The sequence below is a fragment of the Scylla paramamosain genome, chromosome 11 (genome assembly GCF_035594125.1).
Source record: "Scylla paramamosain isolate STU-SP2022 chromosome 11, ASM3559412v1, whole genome shotgun sequence".
Classification (NCBI taxonomy): Eukaryota; Metazoa; Arthropoda; class Malacostraca; order Decapoda; family Portunidae; genus Scylla; species Scylla paramamosain.
In genome coordinates, this window is record NC_087161.1 from 22,033,523 (window position 1) to 22,050,184 (window position 16,662).

Consider the following 16,662-nt stretch of genomic DNA (forward strand, 5'->3'; position numbering starts at 1 on the left):
TTATCACAAGGTGGATATTAGTTAAGTTCGCGCTCACCTTACTGTTTAAAATGGACAGGAGGAGAAGCTGAAGCAGGTGAGGCTGAATAGCGAGTTATGGTATGATGACTAATTACCTCTCTCTCTCTCTCTCTCTCTCTCTCTCTCTCTCTCTCTTGGTAGTAATGACAGACTTCTGTAGCCTAAATACACTGGAGACAAGAGAGTGCGCGGGGAAGGAGGGTCGAGATGGTCACGAAAGATTCCTGACCGCTAACTGAACGCTCTCTCTCTCTCTCTCTCTCTCTCTCTCTCTCTCTCTCTCTCTCTCTCTCTCTCTCTCTCTCTCTCTCTCTCTCTCTCTCTCTCTCTCTCTCTCTCTCTCTCTCTCTCTCTCTCTCTCTCTCTCTCTCTCTCGCTTTCTCACTTGCTCACTTGCTCCAGTCTCCGTTATTCTATAAAGCGATGAGAATAAAAGAAATATATTGATGTATAACGGACGACTCACCAAATATGCAGGAGAGAGGAAAAGAAACAATAAAATAATGGATGGATGAATGCACAGATACGAATAGATAGGAACGCAGATGCAGATCGATACATACATACATACATGCATACACAGAGACAGAGAGACGGATGAATGCATAAATGTATAGATTGGGCGGATAGGAAATAAAAGGAGGCGAGAGTCTACCTACGATTCCCTGCAGGTGACACTGTGACTGGTTATCAATTTCCGATTTTCATTCCCACCACACGCCTACACGCCCACACTTCTGATGGTTACGGGGCGGCGGTCATGAATACTGCAGCAGAGAGAGAGAGAGAGAGAGAGAGAGAGAGAGAGAGAGAGAGAGAGAGAGAGAGAGAGAGAGAGAGAGAGAGAGAGAGAGAGAGAGAGAGAGAGAGAGAGAGATGACACATGACTGATAATTTTTAGCTTAAGACCACAGCTCCTTTCCGCAATTCAATGTTATCTTACTTTTTTATGTATGTAATGTTAAAAAAAGAGACGGAGAGAGAGAGAGAGAGAGAGAGAGAGAGAGAGAGAGAGAGAGAGAGAGAGAGAGAGAGAGAGAGAGAGAGAGAGAGAGAGAGAGAGAGAGAGAGAGAGACTGCAGATACACACACACACACACACACACACACACACACACACACACACACACACACACACACACACACACACACACACACACACACAAACAAACTTTAACAGCAGACGACACAACAGCAATATCTTCAATGGCAATCTTAACCCCATCTCTCTTTCCCTACTAGTCCTTCACCCTCGCGGTCCAGCCAGCCACCAGCGCCTCAGCCTCCCCTTGCCCAGTAGCCGCGACCAGGAGATGGCGCGCGATAGACGTTATTAAGCGTCACTCGTTCCATCATTCATTACACCCCCTCGCGTCCCGTTCACAGCCGCCGGTCCCTCCTAACCCACCGCCTCTCCTGTGGCTAGTTTCGTTTAGCTTCAGGGGACAAGATTAACTGGAGTGATTGCCTGAAGCGAACCAGCTAAGTGCGGTGTTGTGCACGCGTGTTCCTGAGTGTAGGTGAAGTGTTGTGTTGTGTTACTGTGTGGTATGGTCTTCTTTTGCACCAACGTTAAGTCACTATTCCTGATTCGCTTCCAGTTTTGTTATATTCCAGACGCCTTACTCGAGTCCCAGCCAATGAAAACGCTCCTTTGCTCGCCGCCGCTGCCACAGACTCGAGTTCTCGTTTGGCGGCGGTTCTGGCGTGCACCTCAAGGTCTGTTCTTGCACGGCCGTAGTAATTGATTGGATATAGACCTGTTATCTGCTTTCCTCCAGGGTTTGTGTTTTTCTAAGCCGCTCATTCTTTCTTGAATTTTAGAATTTTGGGGACCTTAACGGCAGTGTGCTGGGCCGCGAGTCTCGGCGGTGGAGCGGCCAGGCATTAAGAAACCTAATTAAAACCTTCGCAGTATCGTGGGAGACGCTTCCGTCTGGCATGCACCGACTAATCGCGCCGTGCTCTCAGCCAATCAACAATCAGCATCCAAACGTGTAAGTCTGAACACGGTTTACGATTGGCTGCCAGGAAAACGTCTGCGGGGGTTCAGAATACAAAGCGGCGCTGGAGAAATATGGCGGCTATCCATTAGATTCACACCGCGGGCAGGACGGAGGGACCGCCCGCCGCCCTCACTCGTCCCTGCCTTCACCTCCAGGTAACTGAATACTCTTCCTGATTACCTGTCCCGGTAACCCCCTCATCCCCCGGCCGCTCAAGTGACAGTAACGGAATACCTGTAATGATCACCTTGCTCTGATAAACCCCTTCTATTTTTTCTCCCTCTCTCCCTCTCCTCCTGTCTCCTCATCCCCTCTCTCTCTTTATCTCTATCTCTTTTTCTCCCTTTCCTTTTTTATTGTGCTCGTAGAAGCAATGATCAGCGGGCCATGACTGTCACCCTCACCCTGCCGCTGCCGCCAACACCAGGGCGCCTCGGGGACCCTCACACGCCCGCCGCTGTAATTGAATTTTACCTTAGTTGTAATCTCGCCAGGTAGGTTATCTCTTCGTCCTCCTCCTTGGCACCCCTAAGATGTCACCTGCAGCGGTTGCACACCCTCTGAAAAAGGTGTGTGTCCGCGCCACCCTCGGAAAAGACGCCCATTTTTGGTGGACATCTGTACTGGCGACCATCGAATTGTGGGCTACTGTTCCAGCCAGACTTCCAGGACACTTCAGATGCTGAAATCTTTTGCGTCTGTTTGGTTCCCTTTCGTATGCAATGTGTGGTTTTGTTTCTAGTATCGTTCTGTTAGGATCTATGTGCAATTTCTCTCTCTCTCTCTCTCTCTCTCTCTCTCTCTCTCTCTCTCTCTCTCTCTCTCTCTCTCTCTCTCTCTCTCTCTCTCGAGCCTCTGACCCTGATGTGCCAAAGGCCATAGTAACATAAAACTTGTCCTCTTAAATTATAGAGGAGGAGGAGGAGGAGGAGGAGGAGGAGGAGGAGGAGGAGGAGGAGGAGGAGGAGGAGGAGGAAGAAGAGATGAGCATACGCAGCAACATGAGGACGAGGAGGATGAAAGGGACGAGAGGACGACGAGAGGACGATAAAAGGAAAAGGAGGACAACGGCTATATATGGAAGTGAGGAGCTGGAGGAAAGTGAGGAGGAATAGGAGGAGGACAGGGACAACCAGCAGCAACAGGAGGAGGGAGAGTGTGAAGAAAAAGTGTGTGGCTATCGAGTGAGATGATTGTGGCTCCTTATGATATTGCTTTTATAGCCATAAATTTGGGATTAATCATGGTTGTTGCACTCCTGCCTTGACAATTTTCCCAGACTCGTATATAAGAAACCCATGTTTTTCCTCTGGCACCAGCACTCCCACCCAATCACCCACCCACACCCGCGCGCATGCACGCACACACACGCACGCACGCACACACACGCACGCACGCACCCACCCACCCACCCACCCACCCACCCACCCACCCACCCACCCACACACACACACACACACACACACACACACACACACACACACACACACACACACACACACACACACACTTATATGAGCTTACTCATCATATCATGCAGAAGAACGCACACAACATGGCCACACACACACACACACACACACACACACACACACACCCCGAATTTCAATACAAAGAAATGGTGGAATGATTCAGTAACGGGAAATTTAGTATAAAAAGAAAATAAGTCAAATTTCTGGCGTGGGTCTCTCTTCTTCCGCTCCTGTAATTTTCATATTTTGCGAATTGTAATAAAAAAGAATTTCCATTTCGCGTTCTAGACAGCGCATGGAAACCTGTGAGTGTATGATCCCACGTCGTCTTATCTCTTCATTTATCTTCCACGCGCCTATCAATATTCTGCTTTTTTCCTTTGGTATATTTCTTTTATTCAATCTTCAGCTCGTCTCAATTTGCACTTGCGTTGTAGGAAATTCCTCAGTACAAAGTAAGTGAATAAATTCCTTGTTCTGCTTTTTTATGTTTCTATTTTCCTGTTCTGTTATAAATTTTCCTTTTAGGTTGTTTCTTACAAATTCTTCCTCCCTTTAATCCAGCTCCATCTAACATGCCTCTAATGCATCTTCCTACTTTTTACTTTCTGTCCTCATATTCTTCCATCTCAACAAACTGCGTCTTAAACTCATGTTTGCTCCCTCCTCCAATTTCATTATTCCCTTTTTGTCTCATGTATACCCTTACTTTCCCCTCAAAAAAATCTCTCATATCCTTCTTCTGCATCTTTAATTCATTTTTTACTCCTTCGTCCTCACATCCTCACATTCTTTACAATCTTCAAGCTACACATTACCCTTATGTTTTCCCTCCACTTACATCTCTTGACACTTCCCACTTCACACCTTATACAGGTATTACGCACACCAGAAGCACTGTTCTCACACAGGCACGAGCTGGGAGGGACTCCAATAATAACACATTCCTTCTGACGTAAATATTTTTCCCAATCTAACAAAGTAAGATCGTGGTAAAGATAAACAATAATTTGAATATACTGAATCAGGTTGGTTATGTTGGTGTCCTCTTTCGTTCTCTATCTCGTCTGGGGGATCTTGAGTTTAAGGATTTTCTTGCATTTTATACTTTTTTCCAGTCCTCCACGAAGCTTTTTCAGGGTATAAATAAGCAACAGCAAGAGCTGAGATTTGTACGTAAAGGTAAGTAGTGATCCACCTCGATGTGTGAGCGTTCCATCTCATCTCATCTCATCTCATCTCTCTCTCTCTCTCTCTCTCTCTCTCTCTCTCTCTCTCTCTCTCTCTCTCTCTCTCTCTCTCTCTCTCTCTCTCTCTCTCTCTCTCTCCCCCTCTCTCTCTCTCTGCTCCATACTTTGTAAAAAGTCTGAGTCTAATAAATTCTCTCTCTCTCTCTCTCTCTCTCTCTCTCTCTCTCTCTCTCTCTCTCTCTCTCTCTCTCTCTCTCTCTCTGAGCCAGGAAACCATAAAACACAATCACATAATACAATAACACAACTAATTACCGGGACGTGATCTTCAGCCAGTTATGGAAGAGGATCACGACATGTAAGAAGAGATTAACTGGGAGTGACACGAAGAAAAAAAGAGCACTACAAGAGAAGCGTATGTAAAACAGGAGAATAATTCCTCCATCAATCATTCCAACCTTCACTCTCATTCTAAAAAAATACCTACAGCTATAGAGGATTAGACATGCTTCTTTTGTACCTATAGATGGACAGAGAGGCCTAATCCCTTTACATCCCAATCGCCTGGAGAAAGAGACAGAGAGGGGGAGAATGGGGGAGGAGAGAGACACACACATACACACATACATACACACACACGGTTTCTCACGCCAATCACCCTATGGTGTGTTAGGAGACGAAAAAAAAAAAAAACATGCGACTGACATTTATGGTTTCGTGTCGGCATTTAGTAAAGAATGTAAGAAACGATAAGAAAGAGAGAAACAAATGCCTTCACAGCAGATCCTAAATGTATTATTCATGACAGGTGCACTGAAACGCCAAGCCACACTGACTGCCTGCTTCAGATTCTCCCGGAAGTAGTTAAACTGCATCCTAATTCTCTTTTTCTCTCCTTTTCTCTGAGTTGGTATTCCACGTTCTTGCAATATCCCGGACCTTAATCGATTCGTCGCCAAAGGGGTAAGGAGAGGAGAGGAGAGAGGAGGGCATGAGACCGCAGTAAATTCTGTTAAGTTAGGAGCGTGGCGTCCGTTCACTAACACTGTTAAAACGATTATTTTTACTCCCACTACCGGATGATGGAAAACATAGAACAAACCCGCAATTTGTTCGGAAAAATGAAAACAGATTATTCTATGATTGCCTTACAAATTGCTGTCGCTAAAAATCAAGACGACAATTTAATACCTTCGACTTATTAAAACACCGGAAAGCGTTTCTTCTTCTCTTCCCGGTCTCATTTTTCTCTTTCTTCTTCTTCTGCCTCCCCATGTCTCACTTTTTTCCGAGTGGCATCATCACGTTCGAGGATAAATGTACGGTCAATTACACCATAAATCAGACACAATGCATCGCTTAAACACCACTTCCCGCCAATTACGCTTTCAGCCTCTTCTAATTGCCGATATGAGAACGGGAATAAAGAGCCGGGGCAATAACAGAGAGAGAGAGAGAGAGAGAGAGAGAGAGAGAGAGAGAGAGAGAGAGAGAGAGAGAGAGAGAGAGAGAGAGAGAGAGAGAGAGAGAGAGTGTGTGTGTGTGTGTGTGTTTGTTACGCCTCAAGGTAAGAAGACAACCATAAAACGAGGAAGCCAGTGCGCTGCCTCCATCCACGCCCAGACAATCAGACCGACATAGGCTTAGAGGGCAGATGGGGTCTTTGCGGCCTGAGTCGTGAGTCGTTTAATTATTTCCTGTGGCGAACCGCGTAGGGACGAGAGGGAGCCGTAAAGACGCGATTTGGTCTGATGTGGAGCCGCGGGGGAAGGCAGAGGGAAGGGAGAGGTGGTGGAAGGGAGGGAAGCTGTATCGCTGTCTTTCACTGGGGATAAACTGTATGTACTGTTAGGTTAGTGTTAGGTATATGTGTTTGTTCTCCTGATGTAGTTTCGTAATGGCGTTAACAGATAGTGGTGATAGTGGTGAACAGATGCATGCTAAAGGAAATAATACAAATAATAATGACAGAAATAACAAACATACAATAATAAAAGCAGTCTTATTTTCTCGCCATGAGTGGATATACATTGGCTAGATAGTGGTTATGATGATAGTAGTGATGCTGACGCTGGTGATCGTGGTGATGCTGGTGGCGATAATGGTCAATAAAGTTGAAGGAAAGCATTAGTTTAGATGTTTGTACTGACAGCAATACCGGCATATTATTCTCACAACTTCCTTCATTTCCTAAGCCAAACTGCAACACATGGCAAAGTGTCTGATTGCCACACACACTCATGTCAAACCTCCCAGAAACTTGAGCAGCACTTCACTCCCAAGCGACATGCAGCCTCTCCCGCCGGTGTGCATGCGAGAGAGGCGAGCATCAGCTGTGAGCACTTCTCCCCAACCTCTCCCATGACTACAAGCGTGCAACTTACCCATTCGCGAGATATTCCAAACGTTTACTGATTAGAAGCGAGGCATGACGAACCTACCCGCCCTCCGTCCTCGTCTATAATTGCACACCAAGGCGAGCTTAAAAAAAAAGGAGAGATAAAGAGTAAATACTGAGTCACGAAATTATACACATCAGACGCTGACGTAAGCCATTCTATTATACGTATTCCGGTGCAATGCATGTTCGATATTTGGCGTTGAAACCTCTAACCTCTACTCCCTTTCTTCTTGCTTTTAGGGCTTAACTTGGTAATATTAGGGTTGGCGGAGAGAGAGAGAGAGAGAGAGAGAGAGAGAGAGAGAGAGAGAGAGAGAGAGAGAGAGAGAGAGAGAGAGAGAGAGAGAGAGAGAGAGAGAGAGAGAGAGAGAGAGAGAGGACAGACTTGAACTAATACGAAGGGACAACATACGGCGGTCTCGGTGCGTCAAGGTGTGCCCGGTGCCACCCCCAGGCCACGTCCCTGATTGGCGGCGCTGCGAGGCGAGACATTGACACGAACTGAGGAATGGCGGCGCTCAGGACACTCGTGGGTGGCCTGCTGGTGCGGTGTTGTGGTGTGTGTGTGTGTGTGTGTGTGTGTGTGATACATTCTCTCTCTCTCTCTCTCTCTCTCTCTCTCTCTCTCTCTCTCTCTCTCTCTCTCTCTCTCTCTCTCTCTCTCTCTCTCTCTCAATCCTACGATCTACCTCTTTTATAGAATGTTTCTTTTATTATCAACAACAGATAAACTCTAAATAAAGAGTCCAAGATTATGCAGTATCTAGTCTAACGTGCAGATCGTGTTACAGTGAAGGGTTCATTAAAGAGAATCAAAGTTTTCTGCTTATAAGAGCCTCCTTCCATAATATACCGTCGATGCATCTCTACGGACGCCTCACTCCCACACCCAGCCTTCCTCTCTCCCTCCCCCTCGTTACTTCATTTCTCACTCCCTCACCTCTCTCACGCTCTAACCCGCTTCCTCACTTACCCTTCACTTCCACCTTCACCTCAGTATTTTCCTTCTCCTTCATTCCTTCACACAGTTTTCAGTAGCTACTGTCTTTTTAACCTGACAAGTTTTTCACAGTTCAAAAAGTTTACTTCTCCTTTACTTACTCGTTCCTTCCTTCTCTCCTCTTTGTTTGTCGTATTTACATGAAGTCCAGAGATTTTCACATCAATTTCTACCTTTCTACTTTAATCTTATTTTTCTTTTCTGCCACTATAAAAGAGGGACGGTGCAAAACATTTGATCTAAAGTACTATATACATAAATTATACTGAATGAGAACAAACATTCAGTTGGCATTCACTGTGACAATATGAAACCGATTTGCAGTTGAGAAGAGCACGAGTACGAAGTGAGCCTGCATGCTTTCAAATAACTAAGAGACAAACGGAGAGATGGATAGAAAGACTGACAGAAGGAAGTTATATGGTGAGGATAAGGTCGTCTAGAGGGCCATAAAACAAACCGCAACACTATCTGAGGCGCGATTTAACAACATCAGCAGAACCAGAACTTTGCCCGCCATTAACACAACTACCACCACCATCATCACAAACAAAATCACAAATACCGTACAACAATTACCATTACAACCATTACCACTGTTTAAATTGCTGATAATACTGTAATTCCTGATGTCCCTTTGGTTACCTTTTTCCTCCTGACACACACACACACACACACACACACACACACACACACACACACACACGTACACACGTAGCTTTGCTAAAATCAACAGTTACATTCGGCAACACTTGTCACAAACACTAGCCGGGTGTGTGTTTGGATCGAGACAAAACAGGCCCGTGTTCCCGCCGCCTCTGAGGGTCAACAAAACACCAAGTGGCCCTCGAGAGCGGACCATGAGGGGGGAGGAGGCCCAGCACTCACAGCCCGCCCCGAGTGTTGTGTCTGGACTTAGCTTGCTCTTAAAAAATGGCAACCTCGGCATGACCAGTGTGTTTAGAGAGAGAGAGAGAGAGAGAGAGAGAGAGAGAGAGAGAGAGAGAGAGAGAGAGAGAGAGAGAGAGAGAGAGAGAGAGAGAGAGAGAGAGAGAGAGAGAGAGAGAGAGAGAGAGAGAGAGAGAGAGAGAGAATGGGTATTGCAAGGAGACTGTGAATATAACTACACAAAAAAAAAAATCAGTAAAAGAACAATAAGAAATTCAATTCAACAAATCTTCACAAATTCGGAAAACAATCCAAAGAAGAATTAAACTAAATAAAAGAAAAAGAAAAAGCAATAAACAAAACTAATACAATTTATCCTCGAACAAAAGACTCAAAAGAGAGAAATTGCATTACGAAGATAGAAAATACAAAAAAAAAAAAAAAAGATTGCGGTATCCACGATTAACAATAACCAGGAAAGAAATCATGGAAAAACTGCCCAGTACGTGAAAGGAAACGTCACACCTGACAGGACTGTGTGTGTGTGTGTGTGTGTGTGTGTGTGTGTGTGTGTGTGTGTGTGTGTGTGTGTGTGTGTGACAAATGGTATTTCATGTGCGTGTGATGCCCCCTTATGTGCATATGAAGCCTAACAAGCGTTCAGAATCTTAAAAAATACACACACACAAACACATACATACATACGAGCGACCTCCTGTGTGCGTATAGGGAGTGCCATGTGCGTAAAATGCCATGTGCGTGTGAATAGTGACGCAAATTGAGGCACTGAGTTGAAGAAAGAGGCCAGGTGCTGTGGAGGAGGTAAGTGGAGAATAGTGAGAGGTGGGAGAGGCCTGGGAGAGGTGAGGATGTCGCCGGTGGTCGGGTTAGTCATTGTAATTATACACCTTTTTCGTAATCACAGGTGCTCTGATTAATTACGTGGGGAGAGATGAGATGTCGGAGAAGAGGGAGGAGGGTAAGATGAGATGAAGGGAGAGAGGTAGATGGGAGCCACGAACGGGTTAACATAAGGCTGAAAAGTGGAGGAAGGTGAAAGAAAGATAAAAGTAGGTGAGGATGAGATATAGATGGAGATGGGATGATAGATGGAGAGAGGTGGGAGGAAAAGTAGAGGAAATATGAAAGTGGATGAGAAGTAGACGGGAAAATGAAAAATGGAAGATGTTAGGAAGAGAAGAAGGAATAGAGTAAATGGTAATAAGACAAGGGAATGGTAAGAACGGGAATAAACACGCAGAAAAGCAAACAATGAAAATAAGAAACAAACACCAAATACATAAATCAAGTGAAAATAGAAAATAAACAGAAGGAAGACCATCGAAAACACACGAAAAAAAAAGAACAAAACATAAAACAAAGAAAAAACACATAAAAGCAAAGAACAAATATACAAAATAAAAAAGAGAAAAAAGAAACAATACCCAAAGTTAACCCAAACGTGTAACAGACCACCGGAAACCAAAGAAAAAGAAAAAAAAACACCAGAAAAACACCAGAACGTGGATAAAGACAAGAGCATACAGAAAAGGCTAGACATAGGTAGCTGAGGCAGAGACACGTGTACTCGGTTGCGGCAAGGAATCTCAAGGAAGTAGCCGTTCGTGGAGTGGGCAATGAGTGAGGGATGCGGGAGAGGAGGAGAATAGGGATGATGGGCGGGATGGAGGAAGGGCGGGGATGAAAGGGCGAGTTGCAAGGGTGAATAATAAGAGAGGAACGCCAGGGTGGTCCACTGGGGGGAAGAAATACAAGATAATAGGGTAATCAAAATGCCCCGATTCCTCTCCTCCTTCATTAACGTTATACATGAAGGAGGCGGAAACGTGCCCCCCCCCCCTCTCATACCTACTTGCTCTAATTAACCTGCTGCACCTGCTGACGCCTTCCATCCATCACTGGACTATAGGCAGGCGATGGGGTAAATAAGAATGATACTTTCCTAAGGTGGACTGGGTGGGTTAGTTAGGAAGTTAATATCTGCGGGTTAGATCAGATGTTGAGGGTGAAAAATGGTGGTGTAGTTTGTATGTTACACTCTTTTGTCTCTGGGAATGACGTGCTTTGTACTATTTGGGTTTTCTATTGTGTTTGTGGAAGGGTAATTGTTGTGTAACGTGTTTTGTAATAATACTCGTACCTAAAATATCCAATTTCTTACTCTTACTATTTCTTTCCTTTTCACTTACTAGTTTGTCATATTTTGTATCGTTTATCTATTTTTTTTTTACATTTTTCTCTTCTACTATCTTTCTCTTACTACTTCTTTCCTTTCATTTACTAGTTTGTCATATTTTGTATCGTTAATCTATTTGTTATTTTTTTTTACATTTTTCTCTTTACCTATCGATTTGTTTTGCATTGTTTTCACTGTATCACTTCGGTTCATTCCAGTATGCTGACGCGGCAGTCCAGTGACTCGTGTTTCCTCAGACTCTGATGTAACACTGGGAAGAACTGCGTCTTTTGTGGATTTTTGTGACGATCTGCTTGTTGATATAGGCAGCAGTGTGTGTGTGTGTGTGTGTGTGTGTGTGTGTGTGTGTGTGTGTGTGTGTGTGTGTGTGTGTGTGTGTGTGTGTGTGTGTGTGTGTGTGTGTGTGTGTGTGTGTGTGTGTGTGTGTGTGTGTGTGTGTGTGTGTGTGTGTGTGTGTGTGTGTGTGTGTGTGTGTGTGGGAAAGATTCTCTCTCTCTCTCTCTCTCTCTCTCTCTCTCTCTCTCTCTCTCTCTCTCTCTCTCTCTCTCTCTCTCTCTCTCTCTCTCTCTCTCTCTCTCACACACACACAGTTATCCCCAAAACCTCCCTAACATCATTGACATTTTTTCCTCATACACTTTGCTTCTTATTCCCTACAACTCCTCTGCCTTTCCTCTGTGCCTCTTTCACCCGTCCTTCATTCCCTTCACACCCTTAGCTTTCCTTGCTCGTCCGCACAGCTCGCAATCTTCTTCCTCCCCTTCGTTAAGTAACCAATAGATATAAGCATGAAAGGCAAGTGCTGAGAGAAGACTACAAGTTACCCAGCCCGTAACGCCAACCCACGCGACAAGATACGAACTAACGACGCTTTTCAACGCCCCATTCTTCCCCGGAACGATCAAGGCAAGGGTGACTAGGCAATGAGGTAGAAAAATGAAGAAGGTTGCATGTCCCCGAATCACCACCACTGCCTGGGATCGGTGCCATTAATAAACTCACCGCTGTCACCCAAGTTTCAAGGTCACAAGGCACCACCATCCGGTAAAGGTTATGTCAGCATTGCCCGTTCGTATCCCCGCCCGTCTGCCTCGCCTCGCCTCGCCTCGCCTTGATCCCTCCGCGGTGTCACGTCATTACTGCAAAGTAGTTCCACGGCTAGAAATATTAGTGATCATTAATCTCGTGTGGCGCAAGAGTAAGGGATTCGATTTCTCTTATAGGGCGTTGCTATTAATATTTCTTTTATTACTCACCGGTAAACGCATTGGCTCCGATATCTTTCAACTTTGCCGAAGTGGAGCATATCAAATCAGCGTCTAGTGAGCCATAATTGTATTCCTCCGCCGCGGGTTGACGCACACCGCGGCCGCGCCTCTCACTCCTGAATTATAGCCTGATTTGTATTCAAGTCCAACCCGCCTCTTTCCGAGAATTAAATATGCCCGGGTGAATTTTTATCCAACTTATGTACAAATCTTAAACGTCCCTCGCGATAAGACAACGCGGGATGTCAACTAATCCCTGACAAGCGAGGATTTTCACACGCCAACAGATTTCAGTACGAACGCTCAAGGCATCCAACCCTTCATCTCTGCTGCCGCCGAACTCGATTCCAGAATTATGAAAACTATTTGAAAAGCGTTTAACAGGATAAAAACGGCCACACCAATCGGGGAATCTGAAGAATTTATTACCTCTTCAACTTTTTGCGCGAGGCGGGAGAGTTGTCTGAATGTAACTTCTTTTTGTTACTGAATTATCAGAGGCGTACGTTTCTGGGCGTATTATTTTGTTGTGTCGATGAAAAATCCTGCGTATATTGAACCTGTATTGACGTTTTTGGGTCCGAGGGAGATGGACGGCATATTTCCAAGTCATTCCTTAAAAATAATCATGTTTTATTTTCTGGCTTTTTCTTTCGTCTTTTTGCTATCAGTTCTGCAGCAGTGAATGTTCTTGTCTCAGCTTCTCTCTTTCATTCCTCAGTGCTCTTCATCAAAGTTTGTGCTCGCTTTTCTTTCTTCATTTATTCTGCTTTCTCCAGCTGCTCTTTTCATTTTTTTTTTTTTTTTTTTTGCATTTACCATCAATATGTTTCGTCGGTCGTTCTCTCCTCTCTTCACTTCCATATTTCTCTTCAATTTCTACCTCCTGCTTTGCTCTATCTGTTACTTTACCTAACTGCGTGTATTCTCTTCCTTCTCCTCTCATCCTACCTCCTCCTATCTCCACTTCCTCCTCCTTCTCTTCTCCCTCCTCTTTCACATCTTCCATGACCTTGCTGCTCTCTCACCTTTTGCTCTTTCGCCTCCTGACTCCTCTGCCAACTGTTCTCCTTCACGGCTCTTACTCCTCTCTCTCCCTCCCTCCCTCCTTCCTCTCCTCCTGATTCAGCTTGTCTCTTGCACAGTCTCATCTCATTCACACCTTCTTCCCTTTGTCTTTTAACTTCCCTCACATCCTAAACCCCTTCCTTGCTTACCTCCCTCGCCCTCTGGATCTATCCTACCCGTCCTCATCTTCTCACACGCACGATACCTCACACCGCAGTGCACACTCATACCCGCCTCATGTCCCTCACTGCTCGTTGCCTCATCCCTCGCTCCCTCAGTCCGCCCGCACCCTTAATGATATGACTGGCCGGCGTTCCCTCGGGCCGGTCTGGTTGCGTGCCGGTGTAAAAATTAACGCGAAAATCATGTGTGTCGGCCGTGTGTGGTCTGGCAGGGATGGGGAGTGATAGGGAAGGGCGCCGCGGACGGGGAGGGACGGGGATGAAAGCGGGTGAAGTGAGGGAGAGATGTTTAGCTGCGGACTTCAGACGAAGGAATGGGGGGAGGAAGAAAGGGAGAGAGGACGATAGCTGGGTGTGTATGAGAAATGTGAATTAAATATACACAAAAATATAACACAGTAGACCGCCGCACTTACTATCTTCACTTCACTTCACTTCACTTCACTTCACTTCACTTCACCCATGTACCGCCTTGAGCCGCTTCAAGCAAGTAGTTGGTTATCGGCTCCCTATAATTAGTGAACACCTGTATCGGGCAAGCAGGTAACGGTTCAGGTGATTATCTTGGTGCCAAATGTACAGCACCGCAAGACCAAAGACAGCGAGGGACGAGTGTGCAAATTTGTTACGTCGCCAGTCAGTCGAGGAGGAAGAAAACATTTTGTGCAGCCTGGTTGTGCGAAGTGATACCTAATCTTATTCATTAATATCACTGCAGATTGAAAGGGAAAAATTGCGAGGATGAAATTTTCGTGTTGCTGAATAACGTGAAAATAAAAGGTAAAGGAAAAGATGTAAGAAAATAACTCCAATGACGCATGAATATGAAAGTTACGTTAGAAATACATACCAGTTTTTGAAGCGGAAAATATGGAAATTAAAAGAACAGAAAAGCGCTGGGCAGACTGAGAATAGGACAAGGATAATATTACTTGTGGAGTGGCATTGCAAAATTAACGTTTCACGAACCATCAAGGCCAGGAAGGTAAGGTTAATTGCAGCAAGGCATGAAGACTAGTGATAATGAATTAAGAGATATAATGAAGCAAAAGTGTTCCTTACATTACGTTAACTATTAAACCTAATGAAAGAAAGACACCCATAGGAAAAGGATAAAAACTTTAAGGAATATATATATATATATATATATATATATATATATATATATATATATATATATATATATATATATATATATATATATATATATATATATATATATATATATAAGGGTACAAAATTGTTAGCAGGAGGGTATAACATGAATCTATGCAATCTATTAAGTAGCACAAAGACAAATTTTCAATGACAGATGACTCAAGCATTAAGGAGTCACAAAATACGTCAGGAAATAAGAACAAAGTTGAGAAAATTATGCAGACCATTCGATAAAAAGAGAAAACAGCAAAAAGTCATGCAATGGAAAATACAAGAGAGAGAGAGAGAGAGAGAGAGAGAGAGAGAGAGAGAGAGAGAGAGAGAGAGAGAGAGAGAGAGAGAGAGAGAGAGAGAGAGAGAGAGAGAGAGAGAGAGAGAGAGAGAGAGAGAGTGTGTGTGTGTGTGTGTGTGTGTGTGTGTGTGTGTGTGTGTGTGTGTGTGTGTGTGTGTGTGTGTGTGTGTGTGTGTGTGTGTGTGTGTGTGTGTGTGTGTGTGTGTGTGTGTGTGTGTGTGTGTGTGTGTGTGTGTGTGTGTGTGTGTGTGTGTGTGTGTGTGTGTGTGTGTGTGTGTGTGTGTGTGTGTGTGTGTGTGTGTGTGTGTGTGTGTGTGTGTGTGTGTGTGTGTGTGTGTGTGTGTGTGTGTGTGTGTGTGTGTGTGTGTGTGTGTGTGTGTGTGTGTGTGTGTGTGTGTGTGTGTGTGTGTGTGTGTGTGTGTGTGTGTGTGTGTGTGTGTGTGTGTGTGTGTGTGTGTGTGTGTGTGTGTGTGTGTGTGTGTGTGTGTGTGTGTGTGTGTGTGTGTGTGTGTGTGTGTGTGTGTGTGTGTGTGTGTGTGTGTGTGTGTGTGTGTGTGTGTGTGTGTGTGTGTGTGTGTGTGTGTGTGTGTGTGTGTGTGTGTGTGTGTGTGTGTGTGTGTGTGTGTGTGTGTGTGTGTGTGTGTGTGTGTGTGTGTGTGTGTGTGTGTGTGTGTGTGTGTGTGTGTGTGTGTGTGTGTGTGTGTGTGTGTGTGTGTGTGTGTGTGTGTGTGTGTGTGTGTGTGTGTGTGTGTGTGTGTGTGTGTGTGTGTGTGTGTGTGTGTGTGTGTGTGTGTGTGTGTGTGTTACAGAAAGAAAGAAAGAAAAAAAGAAAAAAAGAGCACAACTCGAGGCACGATGAATCAGGGCCTTAAATCCTGTTCCTTGTTGCATCGGGTTAATCTGGGCGGCGGTGAATCTTGGCTAAAGAGTCGGGAGTTGCAGGAAGACGACGACTCATCCTAATGAACACCTGCATATTGAAATTACCTTAACCCTGACGAGCCCCAGGTGAGAAGGGGGCAAGGGTGGGGGCTTCTCCTCCTGCGATGTATGAGAGTTTGGGGGAAGAGGGCGGAGGAGAGGAAAGAAGAGTAGGGGAGGAGGGGGAAGGAGAGGAGAGGAGAGGAGAGGGGAGTTGTGGTGGTGGTGTTGTGAGAGGGTGTAAGAAAGAAGCATTGAAAAGTTGAACAGGTGATGCAGTTTTACCTTGTTTTCATTGCAGGGGACACGGTTTGGCTTGCCGAGACAGAACGAGGCGACTGGAGAGAAGATAAAATACTTGTAAAATCAAAAGATGAAGCAACAAGCACAAACGATCTAGAAAATAAGGGAGTAAATATGATAAATGGACAGGTGCAGGAAAAGTATACGAAGAAGAGATAATACACGGGCAATTAGAGTCGCAGGAAAGCAAGATATTGATGGTAAATGAAAGTAAGATAGACAGAGAATTATATGGGGAGATAAGAAGCTTTTGTGGGGTGGACTGAGAGAGACG

General features: G+C 44.9%; 1 long non-coding RNA gene across 2 annotated transcripts in view; it reads right to left on the reverse strand.

The window, feature by feature from the left end:
• LOC135104700 (uncharacterized) overlaps positions 1-16,426 on the reverse strand; it is a 43,068-nt gene extending 26,642 nt beyond the window's left edge. For both annotated transcript variants that reach the window (XR_010270494.1, XR_010270493.1), the window contains exons 1-2: positions 16,371-16,426; positions 7,074-7,170 (exon numbers count right to left, since the gene is read on the reverse strand). This is a non-coding gene — a long non-coding RNA (uncharacterized LOC135104700). The remainder of the gene's footprint in view (positions 1-7,073; positions 7,171-16,370) is intronic.
• Positions 16,427-16,662: the final 236 nt, after the last annotated feature.